Source organism: Lucilia cuprina, chromosome 2 (genome assembly GCF_022045245.1).
Source record: "Lucilia cuprina isolate Lc7/37 chromosome 2, ASM2204524v1, whole genome shotgun sequence".
NCBI classification, from domain to species: domain Eukaryota; kingdom Metazoa; phylum Arthropoda; class Insecta; order Diptera; family Calliphoridae; genus Lucilia; species Lucilia cuprina.
Genome location: NC_060950.1, coordinates 708,321 through 735,790, shown reverse-complemented (window position 1 = coordinate 735,790; position 27,470 = coordinate 708,321). Strand labels below are relative to the sequence as shown.

At 27.8% G+C, this 27,470-nt stretch overlaps 1 long non-coding RNA gene across 1 annotated transcript; it reads left to right on the top strand.

The window, feature by feature from the left end:
- Nucleotides 1-1,281: 1,281 nt before the first annotated feature.
- On the top strand, nt 1,282-27,470 carry LOC124421437. Its single transcript, XR_006941659.1, has 3 exons — nt 1,282-2,839; nt 17,165-17,190; nt 24,218-27,470. It is a non-coding gene; the product is annotated as an uncharacterized LOC124421437 (long non-coding RNA).

The window sequence follows — 27,470 nt, the reverse complement described above, 5'->3', positions numbered from 1 at the left end:
TTATATACATATGTACATATAATTCTTAATTATCCAGTAAAAACTCGGTTAAACACTTACTTTTCAATTACTACTACTTACGTCTGCATTACGTTTAAGTACTCTTATAATGACTTGCATATAATTAGCCGTTTTTTAACCTTTTATTGGATTGCGCATTAGATATGCAGAAAGAAAGCAAATGGTTTTTCTGTGTTAAAACAATTATTTAACTAATCAGTGGTATTTGTGAGTGAGACAGCAAATTAACGAACAAGAAGACCAGGTTCGTATTCTGTGTTAGCGATTTTTTATTAAACAAATACTTTTTAACACCTTATTTGTAAGTACTTGTTTAAGTAGTGATTTGTAAGCGATCGTTGTAAGTACTTGGCTCCAATGCCAACCGTGTTAAAATAATAAGTTAAAATGCTAATGAATATGTACTGAAAGCGGATTTTTACCTTTTAAGCTTATTCAATGAAATTTTTTTAGACCGTCAGTTAAATTCCCATCACGAATAATGTCAAAATGTCTCCATTTTCTAATAAAATTACATACGAATTTCATTTGTCTGTATTTTTAAGCACATGTTCATCAGTTCTAAGAATATTTTAAAGTATATAATCACATGTGTTGCTTCGGTTTTTTTAATTTAACCCATTTTAATACGAATATGGAACATCGGAATCAACGTTAAAAAATAAGTAACAGATAATAAACGGAAACCGGAAGTGTGGCAACATCTTTGCGTTAATAACTGATGTTACTACTGTTACACAAACAGCAAAAACAACAGCATTAATGTTGTTGTTATATTTTAAATGCTAAAAACCCCAATAAGAGAGCTGTTAATGAGAGATTCAAATAAATATTACACACAATGATATTTTGCTTATCATTCATAATTTATAACAAACATACGTTTAAATGAGGGAGAATTTTTAGAGACTGATCATTGAATAGTGTAAATACCAATACATAAAAATTATAAATAAAATGTACACCTGTAGGAAAAATTTAACAATGAGAGTATGAGAGCGTGTTCATTTGGACATAACCTAGAGAATAACAACAATTTAACATAGAGGTAGCAAATAACGGTTGTAAAAATGAATACACTATATAAGGTAAGAAAGAGTGACTGAGACAGATAACTATAATTAAACCTCTTGTTAGAAAATACATACATACATAAAAATGTATAAAAAAAGGTTTTTTTCTGAGAGAATAGGTATGCTCTTTTAACTGTCTGCTAAAAAAAGGTTACAAAAACCCCCAACATTCAACCACAATGAACAAGTCATCGTACGAACTCTAAACGTAATAGACGTCTGTTTCACACCGAACGAATAATTTTAATTGATTCTAAATTCATACGGAACAAGTGAATGAGTAATAATTTTGTTACTAAAAAATAGTGAAAAATACACGTATGGGAAGATGATAAGAAAACATTGTTAAAATGTATATAGTGCACACATACGAACAAAGCCGCATACAATAATGATCGAGCCACTGCTTGAATTATAGCGTGTGACTTTAAAGTACATTTTCGGTTTTACTGGTGTCAGTCATTCACTCTGTCTGCCAGTCAGTCATCGTTGGTTAGTGGAGTTGTTAGTTAAAGAGCGAGATACTTAGTGGTATTGTTGTAGCTGCTGCGGCTGCCGTCGCTAGAGTATCTCGATCGATTTACCTTTACCTGTCGTGTTGGCTACATTTATCACGATCTTTTAGTTTATTTACAACCTTCAAACAGTACGGTTGTGTTGTCTCACTAGCAAGGAAACAACAATATTTCTTCAAATAGAACAAGAAATTTTAAACCAACAAAAAGTTAGCAATTAACGAATATTAAAAAAATCAAGAACAATCAATAGTCATAAAAACAACTACATGTTATTGTTTAAGATAAAAAATAAACACGAAAAATAAATCAAAAGTCAAGAACCATTGAACAAAAAGCAAAAATCTAAAGAAAATAAGTTAAACAGAAATAATAGCAACAAAATACATACAAACACTTTTATTTTTGTTGTTTTTCACTATTTATTAAAACGTGTCAATAAAAAATTGTCGAATTGCTGTTAACAACCAAAGAAAATAAGAACAATAACAACAATAAATCTACTACGGACACATAATAGTTCAATCAGATCAAACCCTCCAAACATTAGTGTACATAAGTTTAACACCGTGATGTGAATTGGTTGTCTAAACGATTTTATTGTTTTTATTCAAACAACACAAAAGGATTGAAAAATAAGTATTTTTTGGGGTTTAAATAGACATTTTGTTAACGAAAACACCCAAAAATTTTTATTTTTGAAAGATTTCAAATGCAGAAGATGAACAAAACAAATAAGAAAGAGATTGTAAAATTTGGATCGGTATGGCTTAAATAACTTTTTCTATATGGTTCCGTTACTAAGCTGAGATTTCAAAGAGTTGATTGCTGACGTAGTTTGTGAATAGAGAAACAGTCTTTTAAAACTATTTTTTGCACTTTTAAATTAGTTCAGAGTCCAAAATAAAATAATTATAACTGTTGGCGATGGTGAATATTTAGGGAAATAAAGAAAAAATAACTTAAACAGAATGAGGACATTAATTCTTAAAAGATACCATATTTATATTATGGAATAAACCTACTGATTCTTTAAAAATGCAAATTATCCTGTGAAACTTTTGAGGAAAAGAAACCTCTTAAGACGAATATGATGAAAAAAAAGCTAAAGAAGGTCCAAGGAAACCAGCTGTTTTGGAAACAATTTAAAATAATAATGACAACTTTTACTCGAGCAGTTAAACGTTGCTATAAAAATATTTGTGCCACAAACACCCATAACTGTTAAAGGTAAGAAAATATAATATATTATTATTTACATTTATATTTTGAAGATCTTTTATTCATAATTAGTTAAATAATTATTAAAGCGGATAGCAAAGGTACTTAAAATTTAACGGGTTTATATACTTCTAATAATAATTAATTTTAAAATAAAAATTAAAATTATGAAATAATCAGAATTATTTTTTCGAATTATTGCTCTGTCTTAATATCTGTTAAATATCAGAAAATGTGTATTTATTGTAACATAAAAGCTGTTAAATTTTAAGTGTAAATATTATTATAAAATATCAAAATTTAACTGTTTAGAATTTTTTACTTTGGATTCAAAATTAAATATTAATTAAATCAACTGAATTTAAATTGTTTTTATGCCAAAATTTTTACAATTTCTTAGCAACATGTTGCAGATGATTAAACATTGTATAAACTTTAAAATTAAACTTTCAAATACATTACTTCCTAGTTTTATATTGTTTTTTTTTTTTTTTTGTAGCAACTTGTGGTTTTATCCCAGAAATAAACATTTGAAGCATAAAAAAAAATTAACTGTAATTTTAGTTTATTTAAAAAAAATCATCGACATGAAAGCAAATTATACCTTTTATTTTTAAATACTAATTTAAAACTTTGAACGCAAACATTCGTAGGAGAAAATATCTATATGTATAATTGGCTTTAAATTTAATTTTTGTTAACGTTAAATAAAAAAATGGTTAGAAGGCAATAACATTCTAACAATCATGTAGTGACAACTGAAATTTCGCTATCCAAACGCTCAGGCACATACACAGTTGCAAACACTCATCCATTCATTTCTTCTTGTAGATTCAAACTCTAAGAAAAGTCACACACGTGTGTGACCTCCGGCTTAAGTTTCTTTCGAGTAATACTCCTTATGAAAAAAAATCATACATTTCTTTAACATGTACATATAAATATAATAAACATTCTGAAGAATTGCTGATGGATTACCACTGTCAGATATATTTACGTCTTTCTGTAGGTACCTACCTAAATATGTAAGTCCAAGTGCATCCACACTTGTATGGAATACAAAATGTGGTCTTTTATAAAAAAGTCCAAATGTATTTATGTGTATATATGAGTATAAATAGTCAAAGTCGTATGCAAAAATTTCTTTAAGTTTATGTTAAAAGATGTTAAAAATGTTGTCAACACACTATGGGTAACTTTGCAAGAAATTAAACTAAAAAAATGTACTATTTTTCAAAAAATTTTCAAAACGTACTTTACAAATTCATACTTTTAGTACAAACAAAATGTTCAATCAATTTTAAAAAACTAATTGTTTTAGTTTTTTAAAATTCAACAACTTAACCTACTTGTATGTGCTCTTTAAACCGACCCAAAGTGACGAGATGGACATTTGCAATTCTGCAAACATCAATTCCAATTTGAAACCCAAATATATAACTCCTTAAGGCATTTATTTTTGAATTCAAGTCCCAGATACTATTAAAGACTTTTGTCTATATTTGCAACCGTATACAATTTAGGTTAACTGTGGGTCATACAATGGACCGTAAAAGCGATGTATGATTGAGCGTTTTCTTTTTGTTTTTTATGGCCAAATGTTGAAAAAAGGAAACAAAAATTCCTATGCATAAACATTGACTTTAACCTGTTCTTAAGGTATTTGGTAATTGATACTCCAATAATGTTTATTATATACTTGCTCCTTTTTGCAGTTGTTTTTTGGTAATATGTAATTGTTTTCAAATTTTAATTTTCGAAAGTCAATTTGCTATTAGTATAAAATTGATTTAAGATATAAAAAGTACCGCCAAATGTTGTTTAAAAACAGCTGAAAATAGTTAGAAACAAATCAATACTTGAAATCATAAAACTTCGAAAGCACACATTTTCTAAAAACAATTTATCATTATTCTTATAAAACAGAAACTCCATTTAGATCTGGATGTTAATGATGTCACTTCCAAAAAAGAAACCTAAACAACGTTTGCCATAATTATAGGTCAATCGTCTGTCAGTTGGTAATAAAATTTACTAAGCTATAACAGAAAGAATACAATTCGTCAAAATAGTCTGTGTTTTTTAATCGTTTTTAGTCTATTTTCTGTGGCTCTTTTTGCTTCCTAAAACCCCGAAAATTATTAAAAAAAAAACGAGAAGAAAACATGATTACATTTACCTTATACAAATTATTTTTAATGATGCTGCAAAAAGTATACCTACAACATAATACGACCAAAAGTAATAAACAAAAACAACAACATCAACTCTGAAAAAATAATCTTAACCAAATATAATATGGCTTAGACCATATTGTTGTTCAATAACCCAACCAAACCAAAATAAACCAACTCAAAAACAATCAGTAGATATAGATAATTGAAAAGGCCAAAAAATGAGGTGTTTGTAACCAAAAAAGAAATTGTTAATCATTTGAGAGCAAGCAAAAAAAATAAGTTTCTAAATTATTTTTAGGTAAGATATTCCAAAAACAGATACATTTCCTAAAATAAAATAATTTTTTGGCATTGACAATTAAAATATTAAGCAGTACATATCATGGTATAAATATATTAGAAGGTAGTTTCAATTTGCCTTAATGTCAGTCTGATTAACCATCTGACAAGAAAGGCGATTTGAAGTTTATGTATAAAATAAAGCTACCATATTCATGAATATTAATCCCACATTTCATTTTAAATATTCAAACTTAAAATAAATAACAAATATTTTAATTCAAATAAAAAAAATTTTAACACAACAAAAAAATATTTTTATAAAAATGAGCTGTCTTTTTCCGAAATGCAAAAGCAAGAAACACCATTCAAGCGTTTCAAATATACATTTCTTTAAAATACCTACTATACCGTATATACGCAAAGTATGGCTAAAGGTACGTATGTTAGATTTTTGGTTGAAGTTTATTCGTAATATTTCCATTTGAAAGGTGTGCAATATCGAAGAAGACGATTTGCCAGGTGAACCTTTAGTATGTTCCCTACATTTTTCCAGACAAGATTTAAAAAATAATGAGAAGAATGTTCGCGTCAATAGAAATATATTTCTTTATAGATTGTAGAACTTCAAGATACAGAACAACTTATGGGGGATATAGACCAGCTAAATGACATAGAGGCTGATGGATTAGAAAATTTTGGGGGTTATATAATTTCAAAAATGGGGTTGAAAGAATTCGGATTTGTCACAGGTGAAAAATTAGATGAAAATTATACTTATGTAAATGTACTTTCGGAGGGGGGACTATATAAACCAAATTCATTCTTTATGAACGAAATAGAAAAACTGAACTCAACATTCGTTACTTTTAATGGAAATCAGTTAAACACTAAATTAAATTATATGCACACTTTGCTAAATATTAATAACTCTAAATTAGATGTAAAGATTGTAAAAAGATTTTTCTTAGGCAGAACATTTTTCCGAATTCGGCATTTAAATCGTTATTTAAAACAAAATAAATTTATAAATGTAACCAAAAAAATGAAAAAAGTTATAACATAATTAACAACATTTTTTTTACTTAATTGATTATAATTATTGAGATAAAGTTAAGTAAGTAAAACATAATAAAAATCATTATTAATTCCACTAAAGCTTAATTACATTTTGATTTAAAAAGAACGCATTGCAAATAAGATTCAAATTCAACAGCCACTTATATATATATCGTTGTACATCATTTATGAATTACACATATGTGTTTAAAAATTTCTCAATGTATTTTACACTTTTTCTTAATATGGCAACGCTCTTTTGAATATTTACACAAATAATAAACTTCAAACATCTCCTTTCTTGTCAACAAATTCATATTGAAACAACCTTCTATATTTTTAAATCATGGTACATATTCATATTTATTGAGTGAAATATACATACATACATATGTATATTGTGTTATTAAGCAACATTTGTTGCAGCAACATGTTTTATTTAAAAACCACATTATTAACAAAATAAAGAAATTTAATTTTTAAATTTTCTTGTATATTAGAATTTCCACATAAAATAAGCAAAAGAATTGTTACAATTACAAAACCAGAGACAAAAATTTTATAATTAATCTTTAAACATATCAAATTGGGAACGTCTCCTGAATTTCTTTATATAATTAGAAGAGTTCCTTCTAAAATATTTCTTTATTCAAACCAGTATTTCTCAATGAAATTTTTCTTTGGCACATCTGTTTAAGGCATTATTTTCTAACTGAAATTTTTAAAATTTAATTAAAAAGTTAAAAAAAGAAATTTATTAAGAATTTATTTCATTAAATTGTGTTAAAATATTCCCACGTTATAAAAAATTTAAACAAACTGAGCCGCCATCAGTAAAATATTTTTGCAAATTACGAGTATTGAACCCTTAAGATAGGTATTGTTGAACATATTTGCAAGTTTGTATAGGAAAATAAATGAGAAGCAATGGCAATAATGCAACTTTAGTGGTTGTTTAATTGTTTCATTTGTTTCTTTGCTAGCTGGCTACCGGGCTGGTCGGTGCAATTGTTTAAGCATGTCTAATTACATTAATATCACGCCTTGTGATGTAGCAATAAACCAAAGCGAACTTGAAATAGGGTCCAGCAACAAGTGTTGTCGTGTGAATTTAAATTTGTTCACATTTTCTTCATTAGATACAAATGTTTAAAATAACAGTTGGATTGTCCTAATCGACAAAAAGTATACAATATAAAAAAAATAAAATAATAAAAAAAACCTTAATTACATACAAATACTTTTTGCTTAAACTTGCCTAGAGAACATTAGTGTGAACAGTTGTTTTATTTAAAAGTTCTCAAACCATTTGTACAGAACTAAAAGAATCTATGACTTTATTTTTCCTACAGAAAAAGTGTAGAATAAAGGAAGTAGGGAGAAACCAAAAAAACAAAAACTACATTGCAACATTCATTGTTACTTGGTTAGATGTGGACACATCAGCCACACTGTTGGGGCAACATAAAAATGCTGATGATGTTTTTTTATTTTGTTAGTAAATTCTTGGAAACAATACTGTGTGTATGTGTTTGTATATATTGTGATTTGAGTCTTAACAAAAAAATGCAGTTTTCACAGAAATTGTAAATTAACTTAAAGTTTTCAAATTGTAATTATTAGAACTGTATAAAATGTTGCAATAAAGGTACATACATAAGATTATGTATTACACATGAGACCGACTGACTCCCTTTTTTACCTTTCTTTCTTTTATGATGATTCCCAAAACATTTTGAGTCTGTATTTATTTTATATGGGATATCCTTGCAAATAATTTGGTTATTACTAATATATATGGTAGCATATTTTGAGAAGAGTAACTTAAACACCAATATATGTATGCTCATTAGGGTAATAACCAAAATTAGGCCCTATAACTACGTAGTGTTCTGATAGAGAAAATCTTTTTCTTATGCCATTCTTGTGCAAAAACCACCGGCGGCAAATCGATTTCCTAAAACCATTCTCAAACTAAATTTCATGAATTTTTAGTAGTATAGTATACATTTTTGGAAGCCTATTTTGAAAGAATGGAAAATCGCTGCCCCTTTCTTTGACATATCTCTGTATAGAAGTCATGACCAAACAATGAAACCTGTTTATATCGAAAATTTCCTATTTTGTATTAAAAAATTTAAAATTTTGTTTAGAATAAATATCGAAAACTTCAAAACACAATTTTTAACTCTTGAAAAAAGTAATATACTTTTTACACTCTATGTGAAAGGATAGGACCGATTTGAAATTTCCAAAAATTGTATAAATGTTATGATCTTAATATACATATGTAAGTGAGTCAGTCAGTCTAATGTTTAACTAAACACTCGCACAGAAAGATGACTTTAAATGTGGTTTAAAATTTATTACCTTTTTGTTAAATAAAATTGTACTTAATTCATATGAACATGTTACCGGTTTTAGTTTTTATTCAAAATGGGTTACACTTTTTAAATGAATTCAAATGAATTTTGTAAAATATTTCGAAATAAGTTATTTAGAACCTAAGCAATTTTTATATTTTCCTAGGAAGTTGTGAGGGGAATTAGGTCGCAATCAGTGTAAATTTTAATAATAACACTTAACTTTGTTCATGGTATATTCTATTACTAAAATATGTTCTAAAATGTAGAACATTTGTGTTCTAGCAAATAATTAGACTAAAAAAGTTATGTTTTTTGTATTATAAATTATAAAACTTTAACGTTTTCAATAATATTGATAAAATTTCAGATTGTTTTTATCATTATATCACCTTTGTTGTCGTTGCATGTTTTCACACATACAACCATTCATAACTATGAAGTAAATTTTTATTCTGCCAGATTTTTATTTATGTTCTTGTATTACCATTTATGGTTCTTTCTGCCTTTCCATTCATTGATTCATTCATACAATTGTTTCTACTTTAAATTCATTCATGATGATCCTTAAGCGCTTGGTAGCCGCTGAACAGAAAAATGAAATGTCACAGCTACTGTTATTGCTTTATATATTGTATGTCTGTCTGTCCGTTTGCCTGCCTTCAGGGTTGCTGTATTATTTTCTTCCTCTATTTTTACGCACAGCACATGAACATGACATACGCATGTGTCAGGTTACGACTACGAGCTGACTAAACTCATTACAAATGCGAACATTTAAAAAATCATTAAGAAAATGCAATACTCACACACATACATATACTTGTATATTGTCTTACGTGAACTACTTACTACACAGATAGCTTTGGTGATTTTGTTTTGAAATAAAGAACAAAAAAATAAATAAATAACAAAGACCAAGAAAAGGTTTTTTCTCAAACAAGCACAGGTGTACATTGTGAGTTTATACAGAGACTGGACCTTCTTTGTTTTGGCTTAAACCAAAAATGATGTTGACAACCGATGAAGGGTTTCTTCTATAAGAAAAAGTTATACTTATTGGTGTAGATTTAAAGTCAAACAATGTCTGTTATTTAAAGGAGTTATAATTTTATTGCTTCAGAAAACCGAGGTTAGTCTGTTATGTTTATATTTGAAAATAATGCAATTTATTTCAATGTGAATAATAACAAAGAGATTTTACCTCTATTTAGTGCTTGAATTAAACATATACCTAATGCTATATTTTATAGTAAATTATAATTTAAGTTTAAAATTTAGAATATTATTTCTTCCAGATGGATCTAAAGATTATATGATTAATTTTACTCTTTCGATATTCTGTCTTGAGTTTAAAAAGTTAAAAGACCAAATAAAGCTCCTGTTTCTTGTTGTTATTCTGCTTTGGAAGTAAAATAAGAAGAAAACTCAGGAGAATGAGAAGACTCGTCTTTATTTTTATTAGTATTTGGTTTAAACTTTAAAGAAACACAGTTGTTTAAGCATTGACTTAATATGATCAGTAGCTTTATTGTAGAGATAATGCCAATGGCTAACACAACCAGAAATAACCGGTTTATTCTTTTTGTAACAGCTTGGTGATTTAGCTGATGATGTTGTTCTAAGCCCTGGTAGTAGTAAAAGTTTAGATAGTACTAGAATGAAACCTTTAAAAGGAAGCTATTTTCATATAAATATGTATATGTATGTAAGTTATTCTGTGTGTGAGTTTCTTTCAACAGGCAGAAAAAAAGAAGAACATGGCAAAAGATTACTTCTTATTGATTAAAGTTTTTGAAAGTGTATTTTTATTTTATATGATATTCAAGCAAAACAAAAAACTCCACTAAGTAAGTATGTAGTATGTGGTCAGTTACATTCCCTGGTGGTTTTCAATTTTGTCTTTTGTCAGTTACTTCTTTCAGTTTAATATTTTTCTTTCATTTGTATTTGTGTTGAGAATTATTCAGCAGGAAATATGTAAAAACAATAAAATTAACTTAACAAACAATATCAAAATATTGAGTTTATTTTGAAAGAAGCAAGCAAAACGATGTAAAAGCCATTAATTTGTTCTGAAACTAAAGAGCTGATTATTGGGGGCCCACAAAAACCAGTTCGGCACAAGTTGTTTTGATAAACATTAATTAATTTGCAGCCACTTGGGGAGTTCTATTGGAGAAAAACATGCAAAATATGTTTTGTTAAGCGCAAGGGACATTGATATAAAATATTAATGGCACTTTCAATTTGTTTGTATTTGATTTCATTTAATTACATGTGTCAACATTAAAGCAAATGTAAAATTAAACAGGCCTTAAAATGCACAATCAAAATGAAAATAAGATCAATTCAATTTTGCAGCCTGTTTTGGTGGCTTTTTTCTTATATGGAAACTTAATTTGCTTTAAGGATTTTATTTAAAGTTGTTACATATTTTGTTCTTGTTTTGGTTTCCTGAGGTTTATTTTTTGCTGTTACTTCAGTTGTAAAAATTTTATGAAGCCAACACTGTTTTTTTTTATTGTACCTTAATGTCAGTGGCTTAACCGGTTCCAGTGCTCTTTATATTATTTTTTACTTGCTGTGAATACCTGGCCATATCAGACAAAATAAGAATATATGTATGTATAAGACTGTTTGTAAGTTTTTCATGAACTACGAAAATTAAGGAAGGAAAGCCAAGAATTTTAAGGAAAATTAAGGAAAAAAAAACAAATCCTAAAAAATGCTCTTTAAATAACAATAAATATTGATCGTATTTGACTGGTTTTTCCGTATAATTTATATATTTGTTCAATATTTATTGTTAAGAACTGAAATTTGTAGGAAGCAAATTTAGCATACCTCCCCATATTGCAATGCAGAAGTCTGTAGTTCGTTTCGTTTTAATTTTTTTATATATATTTTTTTGACAAGCAAAAAATGTTTGCCTCTCCCACACATGGGCTTGTAACTAAAAACATAACAAAAAAATTAAAAACAAAACAAATATGTTGAAAGAATTTTTTATCCGAATAAAATTTCCTGTTTTTAATAAAAAAATCAATGTTGATAATTTGTAGAGGTTTCTTTTAGAAAATTATTATAATGTAGAGATCCCGCCAAGTTAAAACAATAAATATAATATTTTAAATTGTTTTCTTTTATTTACAGATCATATTTAACACGTTTTGTTGTATTAATGACTATAAAACACTTTCTAGGGCATATTACTGGTTTGTCTGATCTGATTTTTAATAATTTTTGTGTTTATTTTTCTTAAGAGAAATTTCATAAGAATTAAGATACATTTTTTTTAAATTCTTGTTTAATGTTTGCTAAACTCAACACTTACTTAATTTCACAATGTCATGTGAATTAAATAATAAGAAATAAGAATTAAATGAAAATAATTTGTTAATGTTAAAAAATCAGCAGTTTAAAACATGAACAATGACAAATAAATATTTACGACACGAAAACCTGTGTTCGTTTTTTTAATTTGCAATGTTAAAAGTCACTAGCAACGATTGTTGTGTAATTAATATAATTTTAAAATTTTTGGTGGTGACACAATACGATGTCACTGTTAACAAAATTAAACAAACAAATAAAAACACCTATGTCTATGTTTACACTATAAGTTAAAAAATATAGATTTTCACCGAGATTAGTAATATTCGAATGTTAGCCAGACACAAATTTTCAGCTCGATCGCTCATTTTTGCCATACACGGTTTTATTCAAATAAGTGTAACATTTAAACTATTATTACTAGAAAAATTATCCAAATTATTTCTGATAGTTATTTCTTCATTGTTTAAAAATATATATTATTTATAGAGTTTGAAAAAACGCTTTTCAAATGAAGAAATAACTATCTGAACTCCTTTGGAGAAGTTTTGCTAGGACCAATAGGTGAAAAGATTCATTTGAATAAAACCCTGTATGACCAAAATGTTCATTGATCGATAGAGCAGGCCTACCATCTAATGGTTCTAACCTTGGTGCAAATTTCATCGATTCGACATCGATTTTAAAGGTTGAGTCACTTAACACAAAATTGTCCATATGTATATTTTTATTAAGATCAGTCTTTGAAATGAGTTAAAAAAATACAACTAACAATGTAATCGACCGGCTAAAATAATTGTACTAGTAGAAGGTTCTATGTGTTAGTTGTTAGTCTGCCATAAACAATACATGACGAACATGATAATGACAATTACTACCGAGAGAGTACAAAAGTACGTTTACTTCATAATTAAATTTTAGAGCAATAACTTTTTTACCAATACTATTGCTGAATTTATACCTCAAAATTCAGACAATAATAATTAAAAATCAGAGTTGGAAATTCTAGTGTATTGTTAATTATATAACTTGCTTAGATATTAGTACATCCTTGTAAACAAATATTTTTTTCAATGTCTAATACTAATAAGAGTACAATTTTCCATCCCTGCAAAATAATGTTTCTTTTTGTAAAAATATGAGTAGTATATAACAATATCAGTTCCGAATTGTTAAAGTAATTGTTCACAATTTTGTTGTTGTGTATGTTTTTAACTTAATTCGACTTTTGTATTTAATGATGATTCCGCTGACTTGCCATGGTTCTATCATAAACATTTTTGTCATTGTTTAGATTTTGGTATGTTAAAAAAATAAAATTAAGCAAAAAATTACATAAAGAAGTAAAAATAAACTACGATAAAACAACGCAGACAATTGTCAGACTTAATTGTTTGCAAAAATACAAAATCAGTTTACAAGTTATACACTCTTTTACACTGAAACAAACTTCAGAAGAAAAAAATCAACACGATTTTTTCTCATAGTCACGTTTTACCGCATGTTGTTTAAACAAAAAATCAGAAAAACTAAACAAATAAAAAATCAATCTATTCAAAACGACGTTGTTTAAATACGATTCCATAAGAAAACATACATTCTATTTAAACATTCCTATAATTTTCAGTGTGTTTAAACAGTGACGCATTTTGAATAATATGATCATGATGATAATTAACCTGTTTCAAAAACAAATTACAAATTCAAAAGAGAATCGTAACTATTTGCTATTGATTTTATTAAGTCAATTATAGTTGTTTTTATTTAAAATTGATTCTAAATTAAAAGGTTAATACCTTTTCAAAAAATTTCTGATTATTGTTTAAAGAATCATATTACGCGAATTTTTCCTGCAATAAATATTCATTAAATTGTAAAAACTGCAAAGGCATAATAAATGGCTGCACCATTAACAAAATTAATCCAAAACATTTAAGAAACTTTCAATTTCTATGTGCGCATTTATATATACTAATACGATATAAGTACTTTTTTACATTAATATGTATGTAAGTAATTTTGCAAAATATTGTTATAATTAGTTTCATCTAAAATTAGTTCGAAATACAGTTTTTTCGAATTAATGTACATAATATGAATTTATGTTAAAATGATAGATCATGTTGTTGATTATTATGCATTTAGAGTGCTGACATCATTGGGTTTTGCTTTTTTGTTGGCCAAGGCTGCTGTTGAAACTGTAGTACTCGCCTCTGGTAGCAAAGGATTAATTACGGTATTCATTTTCTTGCGACTTTATTCTTTGGAGAGTCTTGGTGGAAATAATATATCATAATTGCTACTAGTGATTCTACTACTGGTCAGCATGAAGATTATAATTAATCCCTACTGTAATCTAGGAATAATTGTGGTATAAAAATGAAACCGGGTCATTTATGAACTTGAAGTTAAAGTGATATATTAAGTGTTTTTCTTTGAAAGTGTTCAAATTTAAATAAGTACCAGGGTTATAAATTGCTAAGATGTTTGTTTCCTTTTTTCGAAATTAAAGTGCTTGTCCTTATTATATTAGTAAACTCGTTTATACAAGATTTTCTTGTCTAAACGATATAATTTTAATAATATATTAGCTTTTATATTTCTAAAAGTGTTCAGAAAACTAAATAGCTTTATTTATAAGAATTTACTATATTTAATATTAACGTGTTGTGTGTCCTTTTCTAAAAAAATTTTCCTAATATAAAATCTATCTGAATCTTATAGAAAAGATTTTTAAATATCGAAATGTTTACTGCAAATGCCTTAATGCGTCCCGACAATATTAATCAATCTCAATAAAATTATTCGAAATTAATTGATTATTATTTTGTGCTATTACATATCTATGTAAAGGTCCGCTTAACATGCTGCTTCACTTTTTTTCCACAATTTTTTCATCGTCTGACCATATTCTGCTAGACGTAACCGAAATCAAAACATCAAAAACAACAACATCCGTTTGCATTCCTTTGGCTGTTTTACACTTTGCGGTAATCACATCTCTCCTTCATGTTTCACTCACTGAAACCGCAAAAAGGTTATAAAATGGAATGTTTTATAGTTTTTGTACGCAAAAAAGTATTCGCAAAATGCAGTAATTTGCTAAATATGGTAGCGCAAAGGAAAAGAACAACAAAAAACTGCATCAAAAATGTTTAAGGCTCTTTGAGTACCTGTGGCAATTATATACAGGGTTTTTTAAAGCAATTTTCAGAGATTAATCCAAAACTTGTTTAAAAACATTTAACTTTAGTTTAATGATGAATTGAGACAGAATTTCCTTTAAAGTTTCTGTGAATTGTTGACTTGATTTTTTAGTTATCTTTTTATTTATTTATTTATTTACACTAATCGCAAATCGCCTTAATTGTGTCACACCCGCTTGTTTTTAAAAATTATTTTTATCTTAAATATACAATGTTTTGTTGAAATAATTATGTGTCGTGTTTTTAGGGAATTTTATTAATTAAACTAAAGATAATGGCATTTAGTCAAGAACACCTGTTTTAGTTGGCGCCTAAATTAAATCAGAAGGTGTTCAGATCTTACAACGTTGTCACAAAATCTACAGAAAATGTCAAACAATCGTCTGAATTAACAATTTTTCTTATGCAACGTTGTTAAAAGCATTACTGACAACATTGAAAGACAAAATTTGTAAGTTTACACTGTTATTAAAAATTGTCTGCACATTTTACTGCCAACGTTGTAATATCTAACAACAGTGTATACATAGCATAATAATGATAATTATTATTATCATTATAATAATAATAATAATAATAATAATAATAACAAAAATATCATTAGGAGAACGATTAATTGACAATCCAAAAACTCCCCTTTCATGGGTTGTCACTTTATCCGGGCTCTACATACTTAATTATATGTTTCTAGATAGCGATTAAACCATGTCCGTCTGTCTGTATGTTTGTTAAAATCAGTTTTTAGAGCAAAATCGGTCCATAAATAACGGAGATATGCGCAAAAACTCGAGACAACCAATAAAAATTTTATCAAAAATTTAGATTTTTTATTCATGCTCAGACAGAAATGGCAAAAACACAAAAACAAAATACATTATCATTACAAAAAAGTAGCTTTCTATCTCTCCATAAAATTTAAAAAACACATACAAATATTAAATTCTAAATAAATCAATATTTTTACCATTTTTCGAGTAATTCTCATTAAGGTTTCCATAATTTTTCTTTCAGATAAAAACTTTGCGATTCATTATTTATTGATTTTTTAATAGAGATTAATTTGAAAATAAATAACTACTCATTTCCTTCACTAATATAATTGTTGATTAATGACGCCTTATGTAACCTTTGCCAGTCTCCCGATATTAATGATTTTGAATATGAACTTATTATGACAAATAAATAAACAGATTTTGACAGTAAATGAATTCATTTATTAACATGCAGCCAGGTATGACTGCAACTCGAACGTACGAGTATGTGTGCATGCAACAATCATTTATAATTAAATATTCTTTGGCCATACGAGGCATATTTTCATGTCTTTCATAGTTAAGTCTAAAATAAATGACTCCAGTGTTCGTATTTAAGCCACTCAAAGTTATGGTCATAAAGAACAAAAAGAACCTACAAAAATGACTAAAGTGAATTTTAAATGAAGAAGTGCGTCTATTAGTTTGCTATAGAACGCACAAGTTACATTTGGGCTTACATTTTTCAATATTTCTAGAATGTTTTATAACGTTGGTCTTTTGTAGCTTAAACTCCCTAGTGATTTTAATGAAAATATATTTATATTTGACATTTATGATGTGGCAAAAAATGTGTTATGAAAATAAATTCGATGACTTGCCATGCAGTCTACCAAGCATACAGACAGTTATCCTTGAGAGAAACCGGCAATAAGTGTTAATGCTATTGCAGTTAAGTAAGTTTTTATTGTTTTGAGCTTTGTTAGTTATAAGTTAGCAATAGGTGTTGTCAGTAATATTAACTAATAGCTAATAAATTGATTAATGATAAAGCGTTTGTAAAACATTTTTTTTAATTTAGCATGTTTAAGTAAAATATAAGTAATATTTCCAAATCTATTATTAAATTATAATTTGTGATTTTTTATTTTTTTTTTTACAGCTATGAAAACCGTCTGAAAATTTGAAGTAAGTAAACGAATATGAATTGTAAATTATCGTTCCTCGGCTTAATTGTTTAACAAACGATAATGAAAGTAAAATCATAGTCACAAATATATTTACCTACATACGAACAAACATACATACATACATACATAAATGTATTTTGTAGAAATCAGTGAAAGCGTGTGAATTCTATTTTTATGAATTTATATAGTGTCTAATAGTCTGCAGTTTTATATAGGTGATAATACGATATCTTCCGTTATATTAACATAAATTACATACAATTGTCTGTGAAGACGAGAGTTTCTTCACTTTTTACACTTTTTAAACTATTTTTTCAATTTTGCTTTTATTTGCAACATTTGATATTGTGAAGTGTCGTTTGTTGTGAATGAAAAAGAAACATTAACTTGATTTAAATGTGGAATAAAGTTATAATTGTTAATGATTGTAACAGACCACACCACAATACCACAAAATAAGATGAATAGTCGTATAGAGACTAAGTCAATTGTTGTCTGGCGCTTTGAAATTTGAGAGATAAAGTAACATAATGATGCAGACTTGTAATATAATAATGAAGTAACGAATTGTAAGTATTTTTCGTTTTTGCATTTAAATGTCAAAATAACCCATTGTGACTAAAAATAGACGTCCATATTTTACATTAATAAGAAGTAATGAAAATAAATAGCGTATTAGTAAAAAATATACAGTTACACCATTTTAAAGATTTGCCATTGAATAGACATTTAAGTTTCTGATAAGAGACAGTTTATCACACCACATTAGGGCGAGTCATCAAATGGAGGTTGCTGATGTCCCATCAGCCCATGTCCCATAAAAAAAAACAAAAAATCTACATTGAATTTTGAAAAACTGAAAAACCATTTTTGTGAAATTTAAATATAAATCTTAAATTTTTAATAGCTTTGAACTGGTACAAAAATAAAGGATTCGCGATTAAAAGCGTCTCTCAAAAGCATTTCACATGATATCATAATTTCATTATCCTTTGGTTTCACAAAATATGGATCGCTGAACAAAATTTTGTGAAACACTAAGAAGAGCTTTCGTTTTCGGTGGGAAAATTAGTATATCATTGTTTAATTTATTTAAAACATTGTGTGTTTTAAGACAGGAATAATAGAAAAGTTTATTAATACCAATAATGTGGTTTAATGACCTTGAATTCTTACCAGTACGAAAACGAAAATCCTTATTTATTGTTTAAAAAATACATTCATTTGTGCTGACACAGGTGTTCTTTAATTTTTTTACTTCAATTCTTAAGCTCTATATCGAAGTTTTTTTGTGTGGCTCATGTGTAACAAAATACCAAAAAAATCATAAAGAAACAAAACAGCAGAAATAAATAAATTTTCAAAATGCCAATAAACTTGAAATGCTTCACTTTCGAATGCTCATGTACATATATAAATGTGAATATAAATAACATTATAAACATGTATATAAACTTTCTGCTTCTTTTTACCATGTTGCAAATATTTCTACGAAACACAAGTGTCCATCCAAAATGGCACAAGTATTGAAGAAAACAAACTGACTGCACATCAAGGGTTATTGATCTAATTCTACTACTACAGCAAAAATAAGTAAACAAAATAATCATATATATATAAACCAGTTTCGATTGTTATTTGTGTTTCTTCTCTTTGCAAAAATCGTCTAGAAGGGATCACTTACACTCCAACAACATCTCAATCAAAACAACTGTTGTAAAAAAACTACACCTTTCCCCTACAAGGCTACCAACAACAAACAATGTTTTTTGATTGATCTCATAAATCATAAAGGAAACGCCAGATATCGACATGGTAGAAGCCGCCTTACGTGTTGCTGACAATGATGAGTGTTATAGTTCGAAAAACTTTTTAAAATTCATTAATAAAAATTAAATATAAATGTCCATTACTCGTATTACACGCCATCTTACGAGTGAAGTATCAATCCACAATCCTTTATAGTCATCATCATTATCATCATCATTCTACAATTTCCATTTAAATATTATGCGATCATGTTTAATTGTCTGAACATTTTATTATTTCGTGTTTATTTTTTATTAGATTGCCATAAAAATCTAAATAATGTGTCATCAGATGTCACTTAAGGCGCCTTGGAATTAACACCGCTTGAAATTGTGTAAAATAATAAAAAATATTTCGAATGGTGGTATGACGTTTACGCGGAGGAAAAGGAGTTTGCCAGAGTTTTATCTTAGTTTGCGTATGAAGAAGGCTTGACATAGAATAAAAATATACTTTCAATTGCTTATAGTGACCAACTATTGAAGGAATGCGATTAATTTTTAGATATAAATTAACATTCAAATAGGAATGGGGAAGTTTTTTTTATGAAAAAACGTCTAAACAAGGTCAAGCTAATTGCATTTAGCAGAAAAAAGCTCACAGATTTTTAAAAATATTAAAATGCGAAATCTTTTATAAGTCATGTAAGAAACAAGTGGATTCATGGATGGTTTAAATGATAAATTTTACTAAATTATGGTTTGTCAAAAAATGTGTGTTCGAAACAAATTAGTCCTTAATCATAATAAATCTTTAAGTTTAATACAAATTTAGAATGAAAATTTTTTTCGTAAAAATTCTCATAATTTGAAGAATATTTAAAAATATAAATATTCAAACTATCCTTTAAAAACTTAGTTGGTCACTTAAATTTAATTTTAAACAAAAAGCAAGTCTCCACCACCCCACCAATGCATGCATGCATTTAATGAATAGTCATTCATTCCATCGATACAATAACATGCTAAAGTCATCATTCGTATGTTGAGAAAAGAAATTGCTCGTTTTATTAACATTAATGAGCACATTTGTGTCCACCATCCATAAAGCAAAAGAAAAATTGAATTAAAAAACAGCAACATTATCCAATAAAGATAAAATGTTATGCATCTGCATTTTGATGATTTTTGCATGGCCAGCATGCGGCGAATGAGAACTTCATGCTGCCAGCCCAACTGCATACGGCAGCCTGTCTTAACTTTAAGCCTGCCTGCAACAAATGCGTTTTAATGCGTTGTTTTAAGCCATGTTTTCTTAACGCTAAAAGAGTTGTCATGCATTTGCTTCGTGTATTTGGTGTTGTTATTATTCCTTATTTTTCGTTGTGTTTTGTTTTGCGGATTGTTGTATGTTCTTAAGATTTTTGTACGCTAATAAATATTGTAATTATTAGCACTTGTAAACGTGCTTTTAATAAATATTTACAAAACTTTTTACGCATAAAGCTTTAATACAACACACAAAGATGTTGGAGCTGCTTGTTCTACTCCTGCTGCTGATGGCGTATGTGCAATCCAATGTGGAGCATACGAACGACTGTAGTTGTTGTTAACGTTTGTTGGTCGTTTTATAATTTTCTGATTTATGGGCTGTTATTGAGAATTCGAACAGGTTACAAAATAGTGACGACATGCTCACATTAATTGACCATTGCATACGCATAATTAAATGCATGTTGGCTCCACATGATGCATCCTCCGTTGCCATTCGGTTGAGGGTTTGTTTGTGTCTTTGGTAAATAAGAACTAAAACTTGTTTCTTGACTTTATTTTTCTTTAAATGTGCATCTTTTATAGCAAGTAGTAGTAACCATGTTCTATAAATTGATTAGATTATGCTGCATATACAAACACTAACATATTCGAACTTCCTGAAGTTTTAATCAGTGAATGGAGGCTTTTCTAAGTGCCCGGTGTTAAAAGAATGAACAATTTTTATAAGGTTACAGAGTTCTAGTAAGATTTGTAGCTGCTTGTTAAATTAATGATGTAACCGTAGACTGTGTCTTTCTAAAAGAAACGTTGTAAATGAGCGCTGAAGGTGTGTTTACTTAATAACAAAAATATGCACATATTCTCATAGATTGCATTTTTTGCGGAAGTCTATGACTTCCAGACAGCGGAATTTAAGAACTTGTTTTCATAGTGACACATTTTAATATGCTCAAGTGTTGAACCATGAGAAGAGCACCCGCGCAAATTTAAGATATACATATGTACATATGTATGCACATGGTGTTTGCTTAATAGCAATTCTGTTAGTAAATCTCAAGCGGAAGTTTTAATTCCGTTGGGAAATTGTGTTTTGTTAGTTATAGAAAACATGAGAGATAAAAAGAACTTTTAAGTAGAGGAATGAGAATAACATTTACAGGCGAAGAAATATTTTAAATTTTCTTCAATAATGTAGTTTTCTGTTACGCATTCTAGCTGAATAACAATAACATATTGGAAAGTTTTAGACTCAATATTTAAACTTCAATTTATAACGTTATTGATAGTTTAAAATAATAAAAATTCTGTGGTTCATGTACTATCATTAACATGATCACCATAGAGATAGGAATTATCAAGTTTAATATTTAAACCATAGATTAACATTCTAAAAAAAATCAAATACAATAATAAAAAACAACTCCAAACAAGTGTTTAGGTGTTTTTTTTTGGTATATTCAAAAGCTTAAATCATTGAAACAATCCAAATAAAATACACAAAAACGACAAGCAAAAATAAACATGATAACAACAAATTTACTACACTAATCTCAACGACATAATATGCAAATTAGTTAAAAATCTACAGCATTATCATTCGTATCCTCATCAAGAAAAATAGTTTTATAAACGAATCTCGCAATTTGTATTTCTTTGTACTTAGTATGTATGCATGTCAAAAGCAAGTCTCGACAGAGGCCAGAAGATGCTGATTAAAAGATGGCTAAACTACGATAAGTTTTACGAAGGCAAATATTCGCTTGAACTTTTTTAGAAGATTGCGTGAGATGCTGTTTGATGATTTTTTATAAATACATCAGCTTAAAAACTACGGCCGTTGTTATTTCGTTGAATTAAATCGGAGAAAAAGAGGGTTGATTTATATTTTCTAGCTACTTAAAATGTTAAATGACTTTGGTTGAAAAAATATACATATATACATACGTTAGATTGAGATGATTAAGAAAATCAGTAATTTGTTTATGAAATGTCAAAACTAATTCGATTAAAGAAAATCAATCAAACAAAAAACATTTGAGGATGAGAAATTTAAAAATATTGCCCTTGATTTGTTAAAAGCGAAGTCCTTCTCAAGGAAATAGTGTAAATAGTAGCCTTAGGTATGAAAAAATTCAATTTTCAAATCCAGAATCTTTATTCTATATATAGGCAAAACATTTCTACATCCTTTTTTGTTTGTTCTCTACTATTGCAGTTCTTTTGTATTTAGTTAAGTTTTTTCCTTCTGATATTTTGTTGTTGTTTTGACAAGCTTGTGTCTTAAAAACCATTTATGGTGTTGATGGTGGTAGCTGGCGTTTTAACAATGGCGCCACTAATGTATGGCGTCTGGTTTCTACACTCCAGATACACACTCTGGTATTACACCGTTAAATGACAACATCATCATCAACAAAAATAGTGCCACTTATATATACAACAAAAAAAATATATAAAATAATAACAACAAAGAAAGTCTTAACAAATCAAATGCTTTTAGCAGTATTCCACGCATTATCATGATTATCATCATACATAGAAGCTACTATTCATTCATTGATTGAAGAAGACGTAATATTATAAAAAATAAAAATTAACATTATCACAAAACGGTGGAAAATGAAGTAAATAATACGATATTATTAAATATTAACAGAACTCTGTGTTCAACCATAAACTAGTAATTGCCTTTTAGTATCTTATTAATAATTAAACAATGTCTGAAATTATTGAAAATGCTATCATTGCTAGTTCCTAATCAAAAATTAAAAAAAAAACAATTTGCAATATTAGGTATTAAAGAACACATTAAAAAAGTTCAAGATACAACAGTCATTATGAATTTTACAGCAAACAATTCAAACATGTCTGAAAGTTGAAGAAACGAGTAAGAAGACTTATTCTATTTGAGCTGCAGATCAATAAAATATTTAGTTAAACTTGGTTTAAACTTACAGAATACATTAAGCAAAACGACTCTTTACTACAGTCGCAGCATCAAACTGATCTTGACCATAAACTTTAGCAGTCGTCATTTCGTCAGTCAATATGTTGGTGTCGTCGTCGCCGTTGTCATTTTCGTCTAGATGCCCATTTTTGTTGAAGACAATAAATTTGCTCTTACTTGCAGTGTTCGTAGTACATACCACCAACAAAAACAGTGTGAGTATCTTTTGTAGCGACTATTTGTTTTAGCTTTAAAACGTTTTGTGTCAAGTTATTTATTTAGGAACGTATTTTTTATGTTTTTAAGTCTTACTCACACTCATACATACATATAGATGAACATATATACACTCTTATATTAGGAGGCATTAAATTATTTAATGATTCAAGTCCCCAAACAATGACATTCAAAGTGGAAATGCAGTGGCGTGCAGTGCAGTTTTATTATGCGAACACACAAATATGGTTTAACTCGTACGTATAACAGTTTCCAACAAACTGTATTTGTAAAATTGAGAGACAATTAACACTGCCTAAAAGGGATCTACTTAATTATATGGAACCATATTTGAGCCAGGGTCTATTACATATACATACATACATGTTTTCATCGGTTTTATTGCTATTGTTACAAAATAGGGTAAATATAAATAAGGTGATCTTTGATTGAGGTGGATGTTATAAAGTGCGAGAGATGAGAGAGAGAGTTTTGCACTGTGCACTCAGTTTAAAATATATTTCAATAGTAAATGTATGTATGTATGTATGTATGTATGTATGTATGTATGTATGTATGTATGTATGCATGTATGTATGTATGTATGTATGTATGTATGTATGTATGTATGCATGTATGTATGTATGTATGTATGTATGTATGTATGTATGTATGTATGTATGTATGTATGTATGTATGTATGTATGTATGTACAAACTGACCTATATAAGTTGTATTAACAAATTCTTATTGTTAAATGAGTACCCAGAAATATTATTAACAATCTATTGAAAAAATATACTAAAATATTATATATTATAAACTCTTGTGCATTTTAGACACGTACATACATACATCGAATACGTCAAACAATAAAAATGAATAACATGGAACATGTTGCAGCAACTTACAATATACATATATACATATATACATATGCAATTATCAATGAAAATGTTTTTCTATTGTTGATGTTGAAAAACAGACGTAAAAAATAAAGAATGCGTACCATTGGTAGTCTGCATCTAACATAAATAATTTCGGTTTATTATTGTGTATTGGTCAATTGTAAAACGACATCAGTATATGATTGAACAAACCAATAGCCAGCCAATCAATACAAATCATCTCTTAGAGTTGATGTACTATGTATTTGGCAGCAGCAATAGCAACAGCATTATATTTATCTGCAAAACTGTCTAAAACTCATCAACATAATTTACTCGAAAACAAAATTACAAAAAACAGTCAAAACATCACTTGCAACTTATATATAGTTATAGTTACTTCAAAGAGATTGCAACAACAGAAATCAAACGAGGAAAAACAAAAAAGTAATAAATGACTCGTGCTACATGCAACATAGTGCTGTTCGATTGATACGCAATTGTTGTATTCGTCATTCGCTGTTATTGATAGCGTACAAATGTGTATATGAATGTTGGTTTGTGTTTGTGTGGATGGACAGACGTGTTTGAGTTGTATTTTGAGGCGACCATCATATAAAAAACGTGCCACATTGATGCGTGATTGTACTAACAATTGGATGCGAAAGAATCAATTTTTTTCTTTGGTTACTGCGTATGCTGTTTTGGCGACATTAAGACTTGACGGATCTAGTTTGTCTTTTTGTAATGTTGCACATCGTTGGGATGTTTGGGTATGGATTTTTATGTTACAGCTGGTGGTAGTTGGTAACTATTATTCGTTTATGTTGTGCTTTAAGCCAAAAACGAATCATGAAAGAAAACAGAAAATGAAAAAGTAAAACATAATAAACTGAAAATAAAATTGCAATCACGTTTAAGAGGCCAGCTGTGTGTCGCTATGCACCGTTAGTAAGATCGCGCCAGCACATGCCACCACCTGACTTTGTAAACAGTTCAATTGTAATGCTTGTTTTTTGACTTAATTCCACAACAACAACACATCTAAATATAACAAAATTTATCAAAAATTGTAGTTTGATTTTTTTTGTTGAAAATTATTGATTTGGAAAATAAATCATTATGGTTATAAATAAATTCTTGGAGACAATTCAGGAGACAAACAAATAAATATTTTCCCACTGAAGTTTATTGAATTTTTCAAAATTCTCACGAAAATGTTATTTTATAATTTTATGCAAAAATATACCAGATTTTTTCGCAGTTTTAGACACACAAGTTTTTTATTTGGCAAATTAAAACGATTGCAATTCATTGATGATTAAAAATAATTTTTGAAACAGCAAAATTATTCAATTAAGTTTTAAGGAAAGGAGCAGAATTATTAATAGCGGATTTTGTTGATTCTGCTACGTATAAGTATCGTCACCCTGTCTAGTAATTGAGCCTTTGTAATATTTTATCCTTTTAAATTGGCTTATGTTTTAAATTTCTATTATTATTTCTTTTTTTTAACTGGAGCAACTTCATGACGTCCCAAACTAAAAACATACCACTTATTTTACTTTTCTCAAACTGTCCAGTCTAATTTCGTTTGAAACACCACTTAAATCGCTGTCTTGTCGACAGACAACAAACTTTGACCTCCTGTAAAATACAAACAGAAAAACAATTTAATTGAAGAATCATGATGAGAAAACAAACAAAAACGTAAAATTGTCAAAAATTTGTATTTAAAACTAACTGGGAAATTTTGTTGCCTAAAAGAAATAAATCTACAGTCTTGGTTTTTTAAACAAAGAAGGCACAAACAATTTAAAATAAAATTGCCAGGTTTTTAAAAACTAAGGAAGTTGTTTTCATCTTTTTTAAAGTTACTGTGATCTTGGGTTATAGCGTTGTTACCAGTATTTAGTATCACAAGATTGATATTTTCTTGTTGGTTGCAAATGTTACTGCAAATTAAATTCGAGTTTAAATCCTTATATTTACTGAAAAATATACGTAAGTGGTAATTTTTGTCACTTCTGATAAGATTTTACACATTTAATACGTCAACAGCTTTTAAAATAAGGTAATAATCAACAAAACTAATAAATAATTAAACCAATAAATACTCGCATACTGGTGTTTACCTGTAATAAATAAAAAAATATTTATAAATAAATATTTAGTAAACTATTGCTGTTAATAAACGGGTTTTATTGAATGGTTTTAAAAGTCAGAAAAAGGTGAAAAAGATGTTAAAAAGCAAAACAAAAATAAAAGCAAAAAAATCATTTTTAACAAGACTAAAGTTCAAATAACAAGTTTTTAAAGTCTTTTATTCTGTGGAGATTAAGAGATCGTTATAAAATATAGATATTTGTTTAAAACACAATATATTTTCAAAATGAATATATTTAACTCGACTGTTTTACTAAGTGAATATGTAAAAATGCGAAATACGTTAAACAGGATTAAAGTTCAAGTAACAGGTTTGTTGTTTAAGTCTTTTGTTTTAGTCAGTTGAAAAAATGACAAATTTATTAAAAATAATAATTAAATCGTTTTTGAGGTTCAATAATAGTAGGTAATAGTAGATAATAGTAGATAGCTAAAAAAACTGAACTATTTTCTGTTTATATGGATATTATACATATGTATATATCTAAAGACAAACAAAATGTATTTAAAACAAAATACATCTGGTTTATAATGATTTCACTTTATTGACTATCTCTTTTTTAAACTTTTATATATATATATATATATAAAATATGTATAGATTTTTTGTTTGTTTTTTAACCTGACACGACCACCACAATTACATCCGGTAATTTAATGTAATTTTATATTTCATTTCAATCACATGCAATATCTCTCTTACACAAACCATCAACTATTAGAGTTTTTTTTGTTGTAGTTATTTCATTTTACTACTACAACAAGTATAAATAACTTAACTTTGATGTATATGTATATATGTATATAGAATTATAAAAAGTTTACATCTATATAAAATCTCTAGAATTTAGTTGGCTGTTGATATGATTAGTTTATGATATCTACATCTGATTTGAGTCTAGGAGTGCTGATTAATCGTATGATTAATATATATTAAGTAGTTATATAAATTTTGTTATCATTGTATTTAGCTTAGCGTTACTTGTTTAGATGTGAATGCTTGTTTAATATTAAATAAACAATTATAAAAATATTAAAT